The sequence below is a fragment of the Coturnix japonica genome, chromosome 3 (assembly GCF_054131305.1).
Source record: "Coturnix japonica strain WE chromosome 3, WE-NBRP24, whole genome shotgun sequence".
NCBI classification, from domain to species: Eukaryota; Metazoa; Chordata; class Aves; order Galliformes; family Phasianidae; genus Coturnix; species Coturnix japonica.
Window position 1 is genome coordinate 19,116,445 of NC_140665.1, and position 23,001 is coordinate 19,139,445.

At 36.3% G+C, this 23,001-nt stretch overlaps 1 protein-coding gene across 3 annotated transcripts in view; it reads left to right on the forward strand.

Moving 5' to 3' along the window:
• KCNK2 (potassium two pore domain channel subfamily K member 2) overlaps positions 1–23,001 on the forward strand; it is a 120,641-nt gene that overhangs the window by 65,003 nt on the left and 32,637 nt on the right. The gene's annotated exons all lie outside the window — the stretch shown is intronic.

A 23,001-nucleotide genomic window follows, 5' to 3' on the forward strand; every position in this document is an offset into this window, starting at 1 on the left:
TCCTTTTGTTTCTTCTTTATATACAAATGCATATGTACTGTATTTTTGTGTCTGTTTATATGCATACATATATAAAATGTGTAAATCTTGCGAGTAGGTGTAATATCTTTTCACATACAGAGTAACTAAGCCACAGTTTAGTGACAGCATAGAGTACATCTCTGACCTTACTGAGGTTACCAGCTGATTTTAAATATTGAAAAATGTAATTTTATCCAGTTATAATGCAGGAAAGCAAAAGCCTTGAAAGCGTATCTTTACAATCAATCTCATTACCGTCTTCTGACAGTGTGAAGCTTGATGTTGTAAATTTATTTTCTATTTTAAAACTGCATGCTTATCAAAACTGGCAATACATTTTGCAGTTCATTGTGGTTTATTTCTAGATTACTTACTTCTTACTCATTAGGATATTTTAATTAGAGCGCGTCATTACAAGTGTCCATGGTCCCGTAGAAAGTGCTTAATGTTGTTTGCAGTTGTGGATAGGAATAAAAAAAATATGAAAAATATCCAGGGACTTGATTAATTCAAGACATTGTTTTAAAGCAGTGGAACATTTTGTTTCACGTTTTATTTCATTTCTAAATAAAACTTTAAGGTCTTTCTAAGTCAAAATGTTTCCTGATTTAATTTATTGAACTGATTCTACCAAAACATGTGTGAGTCCTGTGTGGAGAGAGGGCCATCTGTAAATGGATCCAGCCCAGTCCTGTGATCCACAGTCCTCAGGAGACAAGATAACCCAATAGGAAATACATTTGAAAATTAATATTTCAGGTCATTTCTTCAAACCAGAGTAGTCAGAATCAGGTCACACTGGGCAACTGTAAGTATGTATTTCAGGTTTTGTAATTGAAAACATAAGAAAATCTAGGAAAAAGCTTTCTGAGAAATATTTAGGCTTTGGAGCAGCAGTGCTTTTCATCAGGAAGCCTTCTGATGGGAGGTCCTGATGAGGTGCAATTTGGGGATTTTATTCTTAGGATCTCTGGACTCTGTGTGTACACTACAGCTGTTACAGTTTGGCATTGTCTTGCTGCTGTGAGCCATCTTCCTGGAGGTTCAGAGGGCTCATGCTATGACAGAAAAGTGCAGCTGTCATGAAAAGCCTTTGGAATTGTGGATCTCCCAAGAAAACAGCAACAAGCCTAACAATTGACTGTGCTTTCCCTTACTCTTTACATTATGACATGTCATCAACTGCTTTTGTGTTCAGAACATGATCTTTTCATATCTGAGTAACCTTTTGAATGTGAAGGCATTCCTTCCAACTTGGGGGCATATGGTGATCCTGCAACTTGATATTTGAAATTCTCCAGAGTTTACAAATGCAGTTTATGAGCATCTCTAGAGAATTGCCATGAGCTTCAGTCAAACGCTACAGATATTCTCTATGAACCAGGACACAACCTTGTAAATTCATGAAACAACAGAAATAATTTGTAAAAGTGATTTATAAATATGAATGAAATCTATAAAAACGATGTCCTTTAGACTGAATGCCTCAAATAAGTACTTGAATAGAAAAAATAAATTGCTACTGTTCACAGAAAATGATAACTTTCTAGTGTTGCAGCAGATTCTCTGGTTTTCTAAACCTCTTATTATTATGATTTTTCTGTAGACCACACTCCTCCTGCTGATATCTCAGGATCCAAGGAATTTCAGTGAAACCAGTAATTTCTTTATGGATTATATTTTTTCCAAGCCCTTCTTCAATGATAGCACCACTTGCATCCCCATGATGTTTGATTCCTGGGGGGAGAGAATCGCAAATAGAACTTTAGCATTTACCTAAGCAATAAGTTATTGTTTTACTGTTATTATCGTATCATAGCAATTGTAAGCATTTAGGTGAAAAATATTGACCATGTATTTTGATGGCTGTTGGCAGCAGTCCAGAGTTGTCTGTCCTTTCTGTTCTGGATCTCCTGTGGGCTGCCAAAAGGCTCTTGGGTGGTGACTTGCTATTTGCTGAGAGTCAAAGCCAGATAACAAATGCAGAAGTAACAATGGCAAAAGCAAGAAATGATTAGATGTTGTATTGAGGGATGTGGTTTAGTAGGAAATACTGGTGATGGGTGGGTGGTTGAACTGGATGATCTTAGAGGTCTTTTCCAACACTGGTGATTCTGTGAATGTTACTGGATGTTTCCAAAGACGTGGATTTAGTTGAGAGGTCAGAGTCAGACAGTGTCACATGACACTATTTAGTAGAGAAGATGCTTGATAGCTTTTTATACTGAGTTTCAGTAGTCTGGTTTTGGCTTTGCGTTTGCTTCTGTGGAACAGCTTAAGACTTGTTTCATGAAGTGACCAGGCTGGCTATGGGTTTTGTTTACTTAGATGTTTTCTCTTGTGATTGTGTTTCTAGAACAAATATGGCTCATCTTGACAAAGAAATGGTAAGCAATGTGATTACTCTGTGTGTATGGAGCACTTTTAGATAGCCCTTAATCGGGGAAAGAGTAACAACGGATAATAGGAATACTGACATTGTTTATGAAATACATTATTGCATTGTTCTTTGGGATTCTGTACATGCTGCTAAATGCAAAAGATACTTTTATTTTTTCTACCAAAAAGTGCCTATATTATTTGGACCAAATGTGCAAGGAGAAGAAAAAAGAGGATTGTGAGGAAATGTGAGAAAAAAGTAACTAAATAATAAAGTTGGATATAGTGCTGAGGAAGAGTAGAAAACAATCTTTCTGTCTCACCTTCTTATTGTAAGGGCTCATTATTGCCTCTCCAACTACATTTTTATTCTCTAGATTTCTTTCTTCAATACATAGCTTAACTCAGGAACAGGCAGATAGCACCCTCTATCCAGCAATTTGTATTTCAGGTCCTGATAAAGCTTCCTATTAGCAACAGAGTAGGAAATGAAACCCCTCTTTCTGCATGCTTGCAACCTGTATCTAGAAAAACAAAACAAAGCAAACAAACAAAAACCAAGGGAGACCTACTGAGGTCTGGAGCTTAGTGGTCTCTCTCACAAATGGCTGCTGTTCTAGCACATGAAAGATGTCAGACTCTGTATCATGAAAACTCCTAAAGATCTTCATCTCAAATACCCATACTATTTCTGCTTCTACTCCAGCCAGTCAGTAATGACTTTTTCAAGCATCACAAGCAGAAATATAGCAGAAGGCACTTATTTGGATTCCTGGAAGCCAGAGCATCTTAAGTAGCAGTTGAGAGCATGTCAGGAATGCCAACAACCTCATCAGTAGCTGTAGTTTCCTAGAGCATGTCTTTTCAAAAAGGGCTGTGTCTACATGGGAGTGAATTCATGGAGCTTTGTGAGTACCTAGCACAAGGATACTTGGCATCTGTACTGGTATCCAAGTATAGTTGTTAATAGCTTCCTACAAATCAAAAGGGGAAGAACACATCATTACCTTTTGTTCTTTTTCCACTTTTTTTCCACCAGCTGTTGACTTTTGAACCTGGACTTCTCATTGGTACTTGAACCTCTAGTCTAGTTCAATTATGTCCGAGCTTAGCTTAGTTTTATGTAGCTAGCTATGGAAATATAGCTATGTTGGTTGAGTCTAAATCCTAGTAAGTATTAAAAAATGCAAAGAAATTATTGTTGTTGTTAAATTAAAAAATAAATAAATAAAGGGAACTATTTGTGAATATGTATGTTTTAGGGAACAGTTGTGAACTGCAGGCAGCTAAAGCACTGAAAAATATTTAATAAGTTTGACTAGAAATCTGAACTTGATTTTTCACTTTGAGATTTGTGATTAGATATGCAGTTTCAAAATGCAGTTCCACTGTAAGAAAAATCTTTTTTTTTCCTGCCATTTTCCCATTGCCTGACTCCAAGATTTTCTTGCGAAGTCAGGGTATATTATAAACTATTATTACATTGCTTATTGATTTAAAAAGAAAATAATCTTCCCATGAAATCTATCCCTTCTGGTGCCATTTCACTGCGTTTTTGAAATACAGAGTAAAAGAATAATGTCTTGATAGTTAAAATATCCGAAATATGTTTGTTATTACGGAAGGATAACTATTGTTGATAATCAGAATGTATCACCTATTATGTCAAATTATCATGCAGGTAAAAAAATTGCAAGTGATGCTGCAGAATGTGTTCCCTTAGTTCAAAAAAGTTGCAAGTGTCACAGACTTATGTTAGAGTTGTCATAATAGCTCATAAACAAAAGGAAGCGTTCAGACTACCTGAAACACTGTTTTTAAATCATTTTGAACTAGATGCCTCCTAAAACTTTTGTGCGGAGACATGGATTCCTATTTCAAAAACTTCTCCCTTCAGACTTTATTTTTTCATCATCTTCTGTTGTTCCTGCATAAGAAACCCACATCCACTTTCCAACACTGAGAGCCATGTTCTGAGAACTGAAGCAGAACAAAATCACGGGACTATTGCACCTTAGTTATTCCCAAAAGCAGAGGCTATTGAACACGAGCTTAAAAAATTCATTTCAAAAGATAACTCCAATTTGCTGATCAGAATATAAATGTTGGGTTTTCTGTGGCTTGTGTGAAAGTGAGGGAAATGAGGGAAAGCAAACACAAGAGTAAAGTGCAGATGCCGAGGTGGTCAAAGAGAGAAGGGTAATGAAAACCTCCTGAAAGTAAATAACATAAAATATATTTGCCCCCAAAGTATTCTGATGTGTGATTTCTCCCACCATAGCAATGTTCAGAAATACATGTGGGACTATGGCTTCTGTGAGCTTAGTTACATGCTGCACATTGGAAAGTAATGGCTTTTGAGGATCTGTTTCTCTGAAGAGTCATCAACTCAAAATCATCTTCTTTGGCTCCTTTTCCAAAGCAAATAAGATTTTGTTGGAAGTAGAGTCATTGATCTTGTCCTCTACACGTAGCCTCAATGCATGTCCAGGCTTCATTTAGCTCTCAGATGGATGTATTTAGGGGAAAGCTGAGTATAACCAGCTCATAAGACTAGCTGCAGAGCAATGCAGAAAATAAGCAGTTAAGAATTGTGATCTGATATTGCTGGGGAATGTGATCGAAATGCATTTTCCATCATTTACTCTCCCTGCCCAGGACTTCACGGAAAGCTTTTGCTGTCATACAGCGATTTCACATCTGTTTGCAAAGTGTGTTAAATATGTATATCTCACCTGACTAAATGTCAACAGAGATATTTGGTTTAAAAATATCACTCAAAAATCTCTTCAGAATTCCTTCTTCCTCTCAGCTAGTACTGTGCTTACCTTCCCTTCCCCACACTGTGGCTCTGAAGAAGCTTGAACTAAACCTGTTTCTTCATCTCTCATTTTCCAAACTATTTTTTCTCTTGTAATTCTTTTATTTCTCCTGTAAAGAATTTGACCCAGTTACTGTCTGTTGACAAATAGGGGCTCACCTGTGCTCTGAGGATTTGACAACAAAATTCTCCAAATATTTCATCTATACAGAGCTTACTCTTTTCCAGAACTACAGAGACTAAGCAAGATTTCTTCTGTAATTATTTCTCTCAGGAACAGTGAGCAGAGAGTGTATTACCACTCTGCCCTCAATTTTCCCCTGCATTTGTTCAGACAATGCAAAAGAGGGTTTATCTGACCCTGATGGTGATGAGATAATACTCAGACTATATGAGGTTCAGAGGCAATAAATTAGGATAAGACTGTTGGGAGTAATGGAGTCTGGAAAGTGGTTTTGGATGGACCACAGTGAAAGGAAACTATATTAGATGAAGAACTCTGTCAAAGACCAATATTGAAGGATTATATATGAGAAAAGCCATGAGCTGAATGAGAGAAAAGAAGGTGAGCCTCACTGACCCAAAAGATTGAGACGAAGAGATGGAAAGGACCAAGTGTTCCCAGTACATTCCAGAGTAGTCAACAAGGCTGGCTCTAAATCACAGAACCACTGAATAGCTAGAGTTGGGTAGGGCACATATGCATCACTGGGTTTAACTCTGATCTCCACACAAGACCACCCAAAAATCAGACCCTCTGTCTGAGAGCATTGTCCAAATGCTTCCAGAACTCTGGCAGCTTAGGGCCACATCTACATCCCTGGGCAGGCTGTTCTGGTGCATGGCCACCCTCTCTGAAAGTTAATGAGAGCAAGTTTATGAGATGGCAAAGTTTACAGGAGATTTAATAGCATATATAAAAACTATTTTTTCTTCTGGCCTCGTTGTGACACACAGGTGTCTGGTAAGTTGGAGGTACTTGCATATTTTGTGGGCCATAGACCTGATATTTCTTGTGATACTGTTCAAATTATTAACTGTATTAGAAAACCTTAGGGTGGTGTAGCATCTGAGTAGCGTGAATGTGTGGGAAAATTAGTTGACCTGGCAAGGTTTAGGAAAAGAAATTTTGCTGTAGTTGGTACAAAGGGATGCTGTACTTTGACATTCCATATTATTATTACTATTATTTTGCACTGTTTTGCATTTTTTTTAGTCTTTTTATCCCACTACGTAGCTTTCTATCACTTTTCTGTATCTTCAGCAATTTCCTAAAAACTACACTTAGCACAGTTCTGCTTAAGTCTTGCTATGGAGTGAAAATGTCAATTTGTCAGTTATGACACAGTCCCCAATTTACACTGCAAATGAGCACTGAAATTTTCACAGCTTACTCTGTTAAAGCTATTGTGCTAATGGAACTGGATTTTGTTTTCTTTATTTAGATTTCTCTTCACCAGCTGATCAGTGTAGACTTTCTGAGCCTCCCAATCATGTTCTTTTTAATTTCCAAGTTATGAAAGCTTGTTGCTGTCAATAAAGGAAGGGCTGCCAGGAAGAACCACTGAATATGGTTATGCTGTTTGCAGAGTGCTAGGATGAATGAAATTATTTCCTGCTTTCCTTTTTGTTTATTTTTATAATTGCATCAGAAATGGTGCAACTAACCACAAGAACCTCAAATCCTGTATGCAAACAAGAACTGCGGGATGTTGGAAAATTCTGGGGAAAAAAAAAAAAGGAAACATTTTGTGCTTTGTTTCAACTGAACAAGAAATCACAAAATTGGAACCACTGAATGCTTAGTGGTTAGAGGTCAAAATAAAAGCACCTGTATGCAGTGTGTACGTCCTAACAGGATGAGCTGTTTGTAAATTCTGCTTTAAGTGTGTTAAGCTGTTTACCATGATACGTTGCTTTATTTACAGCTGTTTGCACTTACTGTTTAGTTGAGCTGCTAACCAGGACCAGCTTTTGAAAAGGGAATGGCAGCCATAGTCAATACCAGATCATTTATTTGTTTGTTTCTTTCTTTATTTGTTGTGTGGCCCAACAATATATTTTCAGCATGTTGGGCAGTAATCTGTATTGAAAGTTAAGCTGACCATTTCAGCTGGGATTCCTGCCTCCTAATCGCTTTAGAAAGCAAGGCACTTATTTAGATGCCTTTGGTAGAAAAGTTTTCGGTTCTAAAAGTTGGAATGTCTTCCACTGAGTGCCTTTGCAAAGTGGTCAGAAGGTAGAGAGGTATACTCTTTTATACTAGAAAAGGGCTTGCCCTCTGTATGCCTTTATCTGTTGCTTGTTTATTTGTTTTATCCAGTTAACCTGAATGTAGGTAGTAGTTGTTTATCCTCCTGCAAACTAAGGTCTGAAAAAGATTGGTTATGTTGTACAGAGGCTGTGTTTAATGCTTAGATAATGTGCTCATAATCCCCAGGTGTGCCTCTGGGTGCCCTGCCTGGATGGCTTGGGTAAGTGATGAGTGTTCACAGAGAACAGCTGGGGCCTGGTGTTCCGTTGCTGCATACTCACTGTAGAACTAGTACCCAACAAAGATGGCTTCATTGGTCAGGGTGGGCTTTCTCTTCACTCAGTTGCATGCTTGTGAACTGGTCTGGAGCTGCTAGCTTTCTGTAGGTGTGGTTGTCACATGCACCATTGAGGAGATGTGTTTGTAGGCTGCATCTAGATTGGGAAGCTGACTATGCTATGAAAACATCTAAAACACTGTTGAAGGAACTGGCAAACAAGTAAGGATATTAAGTTAGTGTGCTTTATAGACTCCTTGTTTATCTGGAAGTGAAGGTTGCCATGAACTTGAGACTGCTTTTATTTCAATACAACATTAAAATATAAGTTCAGTTTGATTGCATTCCTCCTCGTGTAAAACATGGTTTTTGGTGTTACTTTTAATTGTAGCAATGTATGTGGAGAAGCATAGGACAGAAAACCTGCTTCTATGAAGTTACAAAGTGGTTTTCAGATCTATTTAAAACAAAAAATAAAACAAAACCACACACACTGTCTATAGCGGAAATGCTGAGTCATGGCCTGAAGCAGTGATTGAGCACCTGGTGGGAAGGCAGGGCCAACCCAGGGGATCTCAGATGCAAACAATGTACCTGAGTGATTGCACCTGGTGGAGTCAGGGTCCCCCCTTCCCAGACCTTGCTTAAGGGTTGTCAGTAGAGGCAAGAGCATCTCACTGAAGATCCCTGTGTACCTGAGGTTTTCTGAAGGTAAGTAGTCTTTGTTTTCTGTGCCTGTAGTTGTTGTACTTGATTAAATCTTCCCTTCCTGCAGCATGGGACTGTGCTACTCTGCTGTCACTGCTGTATTTTGCATCACATTACAGCATCTTAGGCATCTAGTCTATGTAACCTTATCTGAAGAAGTAATTCATAAACTAAGTTCATGGGTTATGTTCCAATGATATTTTGACGATATTTACTTTTTTTTTTTTTTTTCAAAGAATATGGAAGGGAATTTGTACTGACAGCCTAGAAGGGATTAGAGTTTTTGTGAAGTGAGCTTCTTTTCTTCACACATCTTTTGTGAAGATATGATATCTGATGTGTTGCGCCACTGGCGCAACAGGGAGTAAAACAGTATTAAAGCATCTGCTAGTGCTTCATAAATATGTTGTATACATTGAGTGATTTCTACGTATTATTGACTTATTATTTTTAGCATCTTGGCTCTATTGTAACAGCAACAAAAACCCACCAAAAAAACAAAACAAAAACAAACAAACAAAAAAAAGAAACGTGATAAACCAAATGGGAAGCTAGATAACCTTATCATCCTTTTTGCAAGACCTGGATCAATTACTGCAACTGCAAGCAGAGTGTAAGGGGTGCTGCTGCAGGCTTGATTTACTTGCATCTCAATTTGGGTCCAATGTCTGTATTTTTTGTTAGTACCTTTTTATGTTCGTGTTAATATAGATATAACCTGCATGTGCAATTTTTTCAGATAAAGAGAACAAAATGTGTTTAAAAACTGATTTAAACTGCTAATGCAAGTGCAGTTGAGTGAAACGGTTATGTTCTGATGACTTAAAATATTTTTATTTAAGAGGCATTAAGTGGTGAACAGCACAGGTGAGTTCTGTGTGTTTGTTCCTCAGCTGCCCTTTTCTGATCATATTGATTTTGATAAATGAATACTTCAGTGTTTCCCCAGGTGTGAATAAAATGGGCTGTAACTCACAGAAAGGCAACTATCTGCTGTGTGTAAGTTAATGATCAGTAAATATGTGGGGAAGTAGAACTATTAGCCCTTAAAACTGTATGATAAGTAGTGTTTTGTTCTTAAGATGTTCTTCTGTGAGAACGTCTTGTAAAATTTTAGTCTGGAGCTGTACAAGAGAGTGATAAATAACAATTCCCTTTTAGTTAACTGACAGTCTGAAAGCTGCTCTGTTCTAGCTGAGGCCAACTGGTGTGTTCTTGTTTTTTTCTCTTTATTTATCTTTTAGGAGAAGCAGTGAGCAGTGTTGTCTGATGTTAATAAGAGTTTAGCTTTGGCTTTTTGGTTTCATGGGGGAAAATCTGCGGACAGTTTCACTGTTAGGGATATGCTTTTCTCCCTGTTCTGCATGTGTGGGATTCCAGTGTTCTTGCTGGACTGGTAACCAGGGCCAGGATAAGAGATTTTTGTATAGACGTCTTTATGGTGAATGTTTCATTGCAACCATACAGCCTGTGTAAATTTCTGCCTCAGTTGGTAGACAGGAATTTGATGGTCACCTGCAGCTATTCTTACTCAAAACCACCTGGTATGGGTAATTCACTGTGCTAGGGCACTCCGCATGGAAGTATCAGTTTAATATTTAGATGACTAGATAGGAACTAACAAGGAATCTGTGTAGTAAAAAACACAACTTCGATGCATTTTATAAGATACTTTAATCCTAAAGATTAGAATTCTAAACTGGCTTATTCCTTTAAGCTTTGAGTGAAGCTTTTTTGTTTTTTGTTTTTTTTTTTTCTTTTTAGCAGAATATAGTATTATTTTCTATAAAATGTATGTTTTAAGTTCTAGCATCCACTGTTAAAGCTAAATTGGTTAAGGATGATGGTATTTGAAAACACTAGTGATATTTCTTATCTCCCAGAATGTCATGAGGATGCCTCAAACTGTAAGTAAAGGGAGGAGATTGTTATGTCACTCTTGGGTCCTCTCTGGCCTCTGATGGCCAGACTCCAGCTTCTGAATAATTTACTGCTGTCATCACCTCTTGCTACAGAGGTTTTCTTAAATCTCTTTTACTTTCTCCTGTAATCTGAATTAAATATTTCTCAGGAATGGCTCAGTCACTAGGGTCAGTTGTATAGCTTATTTTAGTCTACAGAAGCTTGCTTTTGGTTAAATAATTTCTTTTGTATCTTAGTATTTTGTTAACCCTTAAAAAGTTTCACTATGTGAAGAGACCACAGGACAAGGAGATGTTTTCTCTTCTTGCCTATGGTTGCTGCTGCTTCTTGTCCAAATTTAGATATTTCAGTTAGTAATCTCTTCTTAAACTTCTAGTGCTAGCCATATTGAGAATTTATTATCCTGCAAATCTTCAAGCCTTTATTCTTAAACTATGTCATTGGGTCATCTGTTGGTCATGGCTTTCTTTCTATGTTCTTTGGGTAGTATGGCACAAGTTATAACAAGAAGTTATCAGGGAAAACATGGATGGACAACCTTTGTTCACATGCCTTTGAGGCTTTTTGCTGTGTGGTGCATCACAGCAAACAAATGATTAAGGAACCAGCATGGTGCTTGCGATGTGTTGTTTGAATCCCTTGACTGCTCTCCTCCTTTGTATGTCTTGCTGATGTAGACTGCAAGCTCTGTGCAGCAGTACTACCAGCATGATCAAGTACCCCTAGTGTCTGTATTGATCACTTTAATTGATGACACATTAGATGATACCTTACAGTATGTAGCTATAATTGTTAAGTTTAGTTACGGAACCAAGAAAAAGTTCTCCATCAATGATCCATATGATTACATAGGGTTAATCAAATTTCATGTGATAGTTGAATAATAGCTTAAAAAGCAGCTTAATTTAAGACTGAAATCTGATTTTCAATATAATGATTGATCTTTTAATATTGGTTGGTTTTGGTGTCGGTCTTTTTTTACTTAAACAAGAGCAGGTGAAATCAGAAGCTATTAGAGCCTATAACTCTGCTCTTTAAGTAGGTAACATTTCCAAGGTATTAGAAGGTATTTCCTAGAGGGAATAACATCCACGATTCTAATAGCTTTAAAAGGTCTTTGATTATATATTCCTAGCACCCACTCTAAAATCACACCAATTTGACCTGCTGGCACTCTGAGTCTAATTTTAGATTTGATTTTTGAAATCTGCCAGTGTCATCATTAGGTTAAGCCCTTTCTTCTCTTGAAATGGATCTGAAAATGCTAATTCACGCGTGGCAGTGCTACTGTGGGAGGCAAAGAAAATTCTGCTCTCTGGCTTGCTCTGTTCTTTTCCTCACATAAGAAAGGGTGATGAATGTGAGAGGATATAAATTAGAGGGTGTAAACCTTGTTCCACATTTGGACTCTGCAATTGGAAAGTGTAATTCTTCAGCCTGAGGAACAACCTCTCTGACCATGTATCTGCTCTCTGGTTGAGCGCTGGCCACAGAAAATGTGCTTACTAGATCAAGAGTCCATTATCTGTTTTATTGATCCGTTATACCCCATCATGACTTTTTTTTTCTTTTAATTTTGATATCTGTCTATGGAATTTATTATATTCAACAGAGCCCCAAAGTGATATTTTCTTATACTGCACAAAAAATTAATAAATATAAAATTAGTCTTGCACTTTTCTGGATTGCTTTATTTTACTGTGAGGTGATGTCTCTTCACACAGATAATCTGCAAGTCTATGAATTTGTAATGGCTTATGACAGATTCTTATTAAATATTGTTCATCCTCCTAAACAGCTTTTAAGTCTGCACTTGCAGTCATTGCTGGCGAAATAATTACCCTGCACTTTGCTGAACCTCTAAGTGCTAATTAGTAGTTGCTGTTGAATTGTTCAGAATTTTTGTGTCTATAAATATGAAATACAGATTAGAAATTTAGCTAAACTAATAGTCCCTTCTTGTCCACTATAAGTCCATGAAGATTTGGAGAAGTCAATATTCCATACTCTTCATTTTTAATCCTGCAGCCTTCATAAGATGGTTTTCTAAGGGTTGGAAAGGAGCAGAAGCCAGCACAATTCTACTGCAGTAAACAAAGAAGAAAGGAATTAAAGTTATCTGAAATACACACACTTTAACTGAGCAATTGCTGCTAGGAGGGGGTAATATCAAAATAAAGTGGAGATGCTGAAATGAAAGGCTTAAAAGTACCTAGGTGTTGCAGAAGCTGTGGTGTTAGCAATTGTGTTTTTGTTAGGGGGAAAAAACATCTGAATCCTACTAAAGCAGCTGATTTTGGGGTAGCACATGGGGCACGGCACCAACATTTTTCTTGCTTTTTATTTCTGTAGACATATTTGCAGGAACAACAAAGGTTTGTGTGGACAGATTCATTACTTGAACATGAGAGACTGAATTTTATGTTGAAGGGTATGGTACAAATTTGAGGTTTTGTTCAGTACATTTTATTGGTATGAAAGAACATGAGTGTGTTGCAGAGAGTGAGGACTGTGCTGCGTTTGAAGGGTGAAGCTGCAGGAACTGCAGTTGGCAGATGAATCAAACTCCAAGATTAGGTTTTGGAGATTATAATAGAAAAAATAATTTAGAGTCCTAGGTTAGGCTTTCTGTTTCATGATGATGATTTAGAATTGAGTGATGAGCAACTACTTTTCTATAGAAAGAGAACATTTGTAGGGAAAGGCACCTTGCTGGTGGCACTCAAAACAGGTAGAAGAACAGGAAGTTTTTTGGGCATAGCTGAGGAAAACCTTATTTGTCCTAAATATTTTTATTGTGACAAATGCTTTACTAACAGGCGTTACTTTTTTTTTTTTTTTTTTTTTAAATCACACTGTTTCATGATTTTCTTGTATTTTTCTTACTATGGAAGTGCTGTTGTTATGCCTTTCTAGGACGTGTTTGTACCATGTTGGAAATATTGTATTCCCACTCTCATAGTACGACACTTTAAAATGTTTACTGTTCGTGCTTAATTTTAAAAATGAGATTTCCATAATGGTATGCTGCTGAATCATCATACAAATATCAAGTTTAACACTGACAGTGAAGTTCCAGACACCCCTCTATACTACTCTTTTTTTTTCCTAATATTTAATTACATTTCATATTTGGATATTTTAGGGCATCTCAACCTTAGTGATTGTCCAGTATTTCTGTGAGTGGCAATTTATAGGGACTAATTTGATAGAGTTGTTCCTTCTATAATCAAGAGATCAAGTTCAAAAAAAGTAATAATAGAGAAATGATTCATAAAAGATAATGAAGCATTCAATATTATTTGTCAATCAAGACAAATCATATTGCATCAGCTTCCACAGTAGAGACATCCTGTCTGCAGACTCTGGATTGCTGAGAAAGCCTCTGTCTAGCAGAGAAAGAAACAAGATGTCTTTCCCTACAACTACCTGTAAAACAGATCAACAGTGGGAAAAGACCAATGTTAAGGTCTCATCAAGAAGTTTTTCATCTGATTTTTTTGAGATGAACAATCTGAATGTTTGAGCTGTGTTACACTCTTGTTCTTTTTGAACCATATGTTTGATGAAAGTGTGTTCATATAGATGTGCATGTAGTATCATCCATCATGAAAGCAGCCTGTCTTGGGCATGTGTAAGCTCCCTTCTAGTCAGGATGCATGAAGCAGTAGGCTATGTGCCTTTGCTGAGAATCCAGGCTGTGATGAGTTTCAGAAGAGCAACAGGTGGAGGCAAACAGTATCGAGTTGGAAAGGGCCCTGGGCAGTCTGAGCTGGTGGGAGGCCACTAGGTTGGAACTGAGTGGGCTTTAAGGTCGCTTCCAACACAAACCATCCTGTGACATTCTGTGGCTGAGCATTCACTCCTGCAATTGTGAGATGGTTTGTGTGCTGGATGTAAAGGTAGAACTACATTATTGTCATTCTGACATGCATCCAGGAAGTTCGGAGTTTTTCAAAAGAGGAATTTGTTATCTACTTAATGCACATCTCTATACTGCTGGGATAAAGGAATGATGAATTGAAAGCTGTCACAAGATATGAAAGCTTACCAGATGCTTGTTAGAACAGCATGTTGCTAAGTAGTCACGCAGAGACAGGATGGAAACTGCAACAGCAGTCCTCCATGAAAATGCTCCTACAGATATTTTTATTAACTGGCACAAAAGTATATAAGGAAAAAAAAAAAAAAAAGGAGAAGATGGAATAGCAGCTGGGATGGTGATTGATGAAGGACTGTTGCAAAGTACTGCAAAGTGGGCTCCAGCTCTGAGACTGTGTTATGCCATGTCTCTGGCATGTGGCTTCTGGAGAATTTGCAAAGAGACACCTACTGCAAGCATCAAGCTGGAATGTTCTCTCCGAGCTGTCTGGAAGCTCAGTGGGCGTTCTTCATCCTGTTCTGCTTGTTCTCTTAAGGTTACGCTCTCAGATGGAATCTTATCCAGGCACGAATTTATAAAAGTAATGAATTTGTGAAAGATATGGTTAAGACATTGGGTACTGAATCTAGAAACATCTTCACTTCCGACTTCAAAAGTGTGAGAAGCGTCTGTGTGATCCACTGTTGTGAAGTGATGATTCTGAGGGCAGAAGATGTGCATGTTTTGAGCAGTGGATTTAGTGTTCCATAGTTTAGGTTTTTCCACTCTTCCGGTTATATTTTGGTGGGTTTTTTTGATTTGTTTTTATGATATAGTGGTGTGTACAATCTATACTCATGATATTATTTATTTATTTATTTATTTATTTTGTGGTGTGTTCTTTGTTAACACAAATCTAAATACGTTACAAAAAATAATATTAAAAAAAAAACACTTTCAAACTGGCTCCATTGTAAAGAATTTTACTGAAACTACCATTGCGTTACTTAGATTACAGTCCAGTACGTTTCCAAAACAGTGCCATTCTGGTTTTCTCATTTATATATTGAGTATATCTTGATACTGCTTCAGTGCTCTCTGCTCTTCCTCATCCTCTCATGTACCTGTCAAAATTCTACTTTTTTTCATGGAAAGAATATTTCTGTTGATTTAGTGTTTTTCATAGAGCATGCAGGTTCAACAGTCAGCTACCACTGATGTTTCAGTTGCAGCCTGAGCCTATTATGTTTTAGATGCCTCTCACCACATCCAATGACTTGGATAGGTGCATAGTTGCTGCCTTGAGACCTCTGTGGTACTCTGAGTGCTGCATACGCTCTCTCAGCTAAAAATGCAGAAGTCTAACCTGTGAAGGTTCTCCTGCACTGAGAGGTTTCTTTCCAGTCCTAAAAATTTGATTTGGACACTTGCAGGTTGACTTGTGTTCTAAAATACTGATGCCTGGTAAGAATAAGTCTCTTTATTTGTTGGTTAGATATTTCAGTATGCAAGGAAAAGATGATTGGAGAAAGCTTCTGGTTCTGAAGATATTTGTATGTGGAGTCTGTCGGTCATTTGTATTTCCTAGCTTAAAATGTTCAATCAAATGTTCCAGCTTCTCGATTCTCAACTCATTGAAACTGAGACAAGAGGGCTGTAGGAAATGCTAGTTGTGTGCTAATAAATGTTTAGAACTCTGTAGTGTTTACCAGTGGTTATAAGTACAGGCTTGTATGACACAGCTGAGCCATCAGTGTGGTTTTCAGCTGAAGAGAGTGTGCACTGAAAAACCCCATGCCAGCATCTGTTAAGCACAGATTGTATTTCTCCACTATAGACATCAGATTTATCATTTGCTATTCTTCTGATAGATGAAAATAAGCATCTAGAAGCTACTGTTCAGGAAGAAAGAAGTAGTATTGAGTGGCTTAGTCATATGCAGTAGATTATTTTTTTAAATGAGCTGAGAAAGAGACAGTTATTTTGTCTACGGTACTAAAAATGGTTATCTGCAGTTCACAATGTGCTCTGCTAGTTGGGGAACTGGATTGGCATTACCTATTTAGTAATTGTATGAATCAATGTAACTTCCTAAATGTGTAGTTAGAATTGTCCTTTTTGTATGTGTGTGTGTGTGTCAATACATCTGAAAATACACCTACCTCATGGAAAATAATTCACCTTCAAGATTATCTCAAAGAAAATTGGGATGGTATTATTGTAGTTATGGTTATTCTCATGATTTGAGATTTGCAGTTGGGAAAAATCTTGATATAAGAAAGGTTCCATGAAAAGCATTGTATGATTTCTGCATACCTGAGCATCTCAGAATGGAGGTAACTGTATTTTGGAGCTCTGCTTGCAAAATTCTGATCCCAGTATATAGGGTTATTGGTCAGTGTAATCTGAATAGAATTCTGCCTTTTAAAATTTGATTCAGGTTTTTCAGTTCTGTTTGTGAGTCCATCTCTCTGAGTTCAGAGTCTTGATTTGGGCTGTTTATTAATCTTTGTATTCTGGCCAACATATGTAGGTTCTGTGTTCCTTGTTGTTCATGTGTTTATTTTGCCTATTGTATGAGGAAGACAGAAATGTTCACAGTTTAGCCTTAATATATTTTTGGAAAGTTGTTTCTTCTTTAAATGAACACACCAACATGCAAGTAACAGTTCTTATATTCTCAAACACTTCGATTTAATATGATTATCTGGAGCAGTTTCCTTGATTTGAAGGTATATCTATTGTGCCTAATTAATTATTTTGTTGCCATGTTATGTGAATGTAGTAGGTAACATGGAAGGAGTAGGCTGCTGTTACATAGAATACGTATTTCCTGAGTTTCTTTATCCTGATTGCAGAGTCCCATTGTTACGTACATAGGTTGCTCTGAAAGTAATGCCTCCTATTTGATTTCCCAAGCAACTGATAGAGCAAATTATCAGCTATGAAACACTGTTTCTCAACAGTCACCGCAATTAACAATGCATTTTCACCAGTGCCTGCATACTGCGCTCGTAGAAAATCTGCATGGCTGTCTGCGTCATGGCTTATCTTTCACACCACTGTTGCCTCTGTTGAAATGCACCACCCACTGCCTCACTGTGCTGACAGCCACTATTTGATCTCCAAAAACGTTCAGTGGTGCATCAATGAATGTTAGTGGGTGACATTTCTTCCACATGGAAGAAGTTGCATACCTTCACTTCATACGCACTTCTGTATCAGAACCTACTTTGTATGTATGTAATGCTTCAGTATTTGGCAATGAAATAACTTAAACTGCCAACAGTTCTATATGAAAGAATTTTACTTCCATTCACTGGTTTATTACTCCTGTTGTGTGAGTGGTGGTACTATAGTTTTCTCTTATGTTCAGAGTGCTGATTTATTTATTTTTTTTTTAATTTTGTTTATTTATTTTTTTTTGGGGGGGGGAACCGTAGTATTCTTAATTCCTAAAGTTCATCCTTTGGATTGGAGCTGATGTCTGTTTTCGCACAGAAACAAAAGCTACTCATCATGTGGTCTTTTTTTGGGTGGAATGAGTTCTCAGCTCTAATGCTTGAGATACAGTGGAGTTTTCATTGTTGGCAGTTTAGGAGTTCAAAACTGCTTTTTGTGTGTGTTGATCTGCAGGATGATAAAATACCATTTATGTACATGATCACTTAAAGCAGGGTATCACAAGGCATACGTTAATGAATCACATTGACTCTTTAGTGATAAAAATAGATACATCAGAATTTAGCTTTCATCCATTCCTGATCTGTTTGTGTGTAAACATAATGAATTCACTTGATGGCTCTTCTCTGAAGAGTCACAAAGCTACGCTGGAAAAACAACGTGGCAATAAGCAGTTTGTCTTCTGTTTTTGCGTCTATAGATGAAACTGTGAAACACCAAATCTGTGGGGCTTGTTCTTACAAGTGTTTCTGATCCCAGGGAAGATGTGTTGGTTAGAGAACGATCATCTTTAGACTTCAGTTAATGATGATTAACTTTGTTGCAAGTAATTAGTTTGTTACAATTTGGAGACTTATGGTGCTCTCTTGAATGAATAGCCTGCTGTTGGAATGAAGTAATCGTAATAGAAACAAATGAATTTAGGCCTTATGGGTGGAATTTTATTTTTTATTAAGAAACTTTCACCTTTTCCCCCCCCTAGTTAGGTTCTTCTCTGCTTCCTTTAGAAAATGAGATCTGCTTGCTAAAACAACTGCAGTCACCTGTTTAATGAGTAGCAACCTTTTCAACAGTGCTTCCTTATGAATTAAATAGGAGACGATGCTATTTGCTTACATATTTGGAAGCTGGCTATCTACTCTAATATTCTTGTTCAAGCTGAGTGAAAAGAAAGTACTAAGGTTTGGGAAAAGTGGTTTTTTTTTCTTTTTTTTTCTTTTTTTTCTTTTTTTTCTTTTTTTTCTTTTTTTTCTTTTTTTTCTTTTTTTTCTTTTTTTTCTTTTTATTTCTTTTTTTTCTTTTTTTTCTTTTTTTTCTTTTTCTTTTTTTTCTTTTTTTTCTTTTTTTTCTTTTTTTCTTTTTTTCTTTTTTTCTTTTTTTCTTTTTTTCTTTTTTCTTTTTTTTCTTTTTTTTCTTTTTTTTCTTTTTTTTCTTTTTTTCTTTTTTTCTTTTTTTCTTTTTTTTCTTTTTTTCTTTTTTTTCTTTTTTTTTTCTTTTTTTTCTTTTTTTTCTTTTTTTTCTTTTTTTTCTTTTTTTTCTTTTTTTTCTTTTTTTTCTTTTTTTTCTTTTTTTTCTTTTTTTTCTTTTTTTTTCTTTTTCTTTTTTTTTCTTTTTTTTTCTTTTTTTTCTTTTTTTCTTTTTTTCTTTTTTTCTTTTTTTCTTTTTTTCTTTTTTTCTTTTTTTCTTTTTTTCTTTTTTTCTTTTTTTCTTTTTTTCTTTTTTTCTTTTTTTCTTTTTTTCTTTTTTTCTTTTTTTCTTTTTTTCTTTTTTTCTTTTTTTCTTTTTTTCTTTTTCTTTTTTTTCTTTTTTTTTCTTTTTTTTTCTTTTTTTTCTTTTTTTTCTTTTTTTTCTTTTTTTTCTTTTTTTTTCTTTTTTTTCTTCTTTTTTTTCTTTCTTTTTTTTTTTTTTCTCGTTTTCCATCTGAGGTTTTTATATGGGCTTTTGCAGTTGTATTATTCAGCTGTACTACTTGCCAATAAATTTGAAATCCTTGCCATACAACATATTTCTTGTTACTCTTCACCCTTGGCAGTTTTGACAATATATGTGTGATTCTTCAGGATTGTATATTCCTAAATAAATACAAAAACTGAGTAATACTCATCTATTAACCTTGAAGCCTAATGTCTGAATTTTCACATTGTCCCAACAGGATGGCATGTGGAATAAACACAAATATTTGTTCAGGATGGGAATGCCTGTGAACAACAGTAGCTCACTAAATGATGGGAACAAAAATATATATGTGAATGTTCTGTATGTCTTAAAGATCCAAAGGCTGTACATGAACATTGTTGCAGAATAATTCTGGGGTGGGGGGTGAAGCAGAAAAACAAAAAACAAAAAAAAAAAACCCAAAAACTATTAAATATTACTTCTCTTACCTCCATTTTACTTCTTAACTTTTAAGTTTTTATAAGGTCGTAGGTTATTCTTTTAACATAAGCATAAGTTTTTTTCATACCAAGAGTAGTGATGTTTAAAAGTCATTAAGATTTATTGTCCTTAGATTGCATAGCTGCTGTGTTTCTCATATCTCTATAGGCTTTTACAGGGAGAAACACAATATGGTTTTATTCAGGAAGTGATCTTTGTTCAGTTTTGCCTTTTCTGAAGAGAGAAATGTTGCTTTTACAAGATCTACTGACACTTAGATTGGGGGGGTGAAGCAAGTTAGTGTTTTTGTGTTTTAAAACTGATGTATGGGTGAAGAGGTTTGCAAAGCAAGAACGAAGTCATAAACAACCCCCTCCTTTTTTAAATACCTTTTCACCCCTTTCAGAATCTGGATAGATTTAGCTGGTGTGATTGTTCTAACTCATACAATCATTACATCTGATTTCAGAAGGTAATACACATTCTGTAATCCAAGCAAAACTCAATTGACTTTGTTTATTGAGCTGGAAGCCTTAGTCTAAACTAAATGTTCATAATCTAGCCCAGGGTTTTAGAGGGAGGAGAAAAAAGTAATAGTTGAGAATTATTTCATCATGGTTCATCTTTATATGCATTTTAGTGTCTTTTTCTCCTTTTTTTTTTTTTTTTTTTTTTTTAAACTGAAATGAAGAATCTTATCGAGTGTGAGACCTTTACCTGGAAGTGGTTTTCTGTTTCCTGATGTGTTCCGTTCCATTTTTAGTTCTCTCCCTGTGTGGGATGATGAGTACAGATTTCTGAATTCATTTTCTTGTGGAAATATCGCAACCTATGTAGGTAAAAGCAAAGTATGAGGGAAAGGGCTGCTCATGGTTTTTGTTACTGGCTAAAACTCCTGTCTTCTGTAAGTGACAGTGGTGTCTGTCAAAGGCAAGCTTGGCGTGGAAACCCCAAAAAACCTTTCTCTATACAATAGTGTGAACTTTGGAGTTTATTTTGCATTGCATCACTTTTTAAAATTAGTTTACTTCTCATAAAACTGTCACTCTGAAACTATTTTTCTGTTGGGGATTTAAAGTTAGAAGCACAGCCTTTTATGATGGTATTTATCTTTGTTCTACATCTCTCCATCTCTGCACTTTTTTCTTATACAAATAATTATGCAAGACTCCCCACTTTGTTAACTTAACAGGTGGTTTGCCTAAAGACAGAGTTGTGCTGGGCATTAGTAGGGTGCTGTTGAGCCACAGGGTGCTCAGGTTCCTCCTTCTGCTGAAGCATTTGCTACAGCAGAACACCAACCATACCTTCATAGATTAAGGCTTCTTAAATCTGCACACTTTGGAAGCAGAAAAATTAAGCCTTACTCTACTGAAGGATTTTAAGTACTTTCTGCAGTCTTGTTCTTGTACTTTCTTTAATTGTTAGAGTAATGGCATTGTAATGAAGGAGTTTTTTTGATGTGTAGTGGTGAAATTCTGGGCAACTATAGAACCTGTGACAGAATGATTTCCAGCGCTTATTTCTGCAACATCATGATACTGCTGGAAATCTATTCAGAATTTCACTTGACAAATTATGTGTTTTCCAAATTTGCAGATATAAGTGCTGACAGTGTGCATATGCTTTCAGACAGTTAAATGCTTATTGAATCGAGATTAAAATTAAATGTATTCTTAAAGATAAGCATATGCTGACTTCGCTGAGTCAGGAATTCAGCCCATCAATATCATGAAGTCAGTGGAAGTTACTATATCTTGTTTTGTAGAAGTGGCTTTTTAATCTTGAAAATCCCTCCTTTCTGCTTGCCTTACTAAGCTCAAGCAATGGTGCAGTTGGATAAATATGTGCAATTCAGGATGTTCCTTTTCATGGCACTCTCCTTCCACCCATATCTTCCAGCCTGCTCACTCTTCTCCAGAATTTTTCTGCTTATTTGTGATTCAGGGCAAAGGATCTGGATATATGGGCTGTGTGTGTGTAGCTTATCAGAAAGCATTAAATTTAGGAGTTGTTTCATCTTTCTTTTCTCTCAGAATTAAAGCTGCCAAGTATTTGTATTTTTAACACTGTACTGGTGAAACCCCTTTTAAGCTAAAAAATGGGTGTCTGAAGAAAAGTTTAATGCTACAAAGACATTTGAAGCTTGTCTACTAGGTCAAATCATCTCCCATTCATTTTGGCCAGCTGTATCAGGGTTGGAATTCAGAATCTGCTGAGTGTAGGACTGAGATTATTAGTTCATCTTGAAGTTTGATTTCACTGAAACCAGAGGGAATTGCAGAATATCTGTGCTGAAAACTAATGGCACAGAGCCAGCTTCACCAAAGAAATTGGATACTCTTGTATTTGTAAATAGCAGTGCTCCTAGATAGAAAGAAAGGGCAAGTGCTGGAGACTTTACATGTTTTAGCTCTTTGTTTATTGCTGTTTGTTTGCAGTAGTCCTTAACTTGATAAAGACTTGGTAATACATTTGCTGTGCTTTTTACAGTGAACAACAAGGAAAGATACTGAAGAAAGTTATCTTAGACTTCTACTGAAGTCAGCATCAGGAACTTCTATTTGTGGGATTTTTTCAGTATGTTTAAAGTTCACAGGTTTTTTTTCCATTGATCACCTGTGTCAGTGTATTATATCAATGCGCTGATGATGTTTATGGATTTGGAGAATGAGTGTTGCAAGTTATAACACACACTCACAGAGGAAGAGAACTTAAAAAGGTGCGGAAGTCCCACCAGTGGCAAGAAGCACTTAGCTATGCAAAGTGACATCTCTGAATGAATGAGGTGTGCTGTACCAAAAGGGAGAGCTACTTGAAAGGATGTTTAGGCTTTTAAAGAGCTTTCAACGATTGTTATCCAGTTTCTTTGGAAATCTTCTTAGCAACTGTATGTGAACATATCAGCAACTTCTGCATTTGTTCTGAGATGTTCCTTGCAAGGCTCCTTTACCTCTAGCACAGAACTTTTTGATTAGAAGGAAACTTACTTCCTGTGAATACTCATAGCTTGTTCTTTTAAAAAGTTGTTTTGATTTGATTATTGCTCCCACAGAACGCAGATGAAAAGAAACCACTTAAGGGAGATTAGCCTCTGTTTTGTCAATTTCTGAGTATTACACGTTTTATTAACGTCACTCTAGGTTTTCCTGCTATTATTCATAGTTGGAAAGGAGATGGTAATGGAGGCTTTTTTT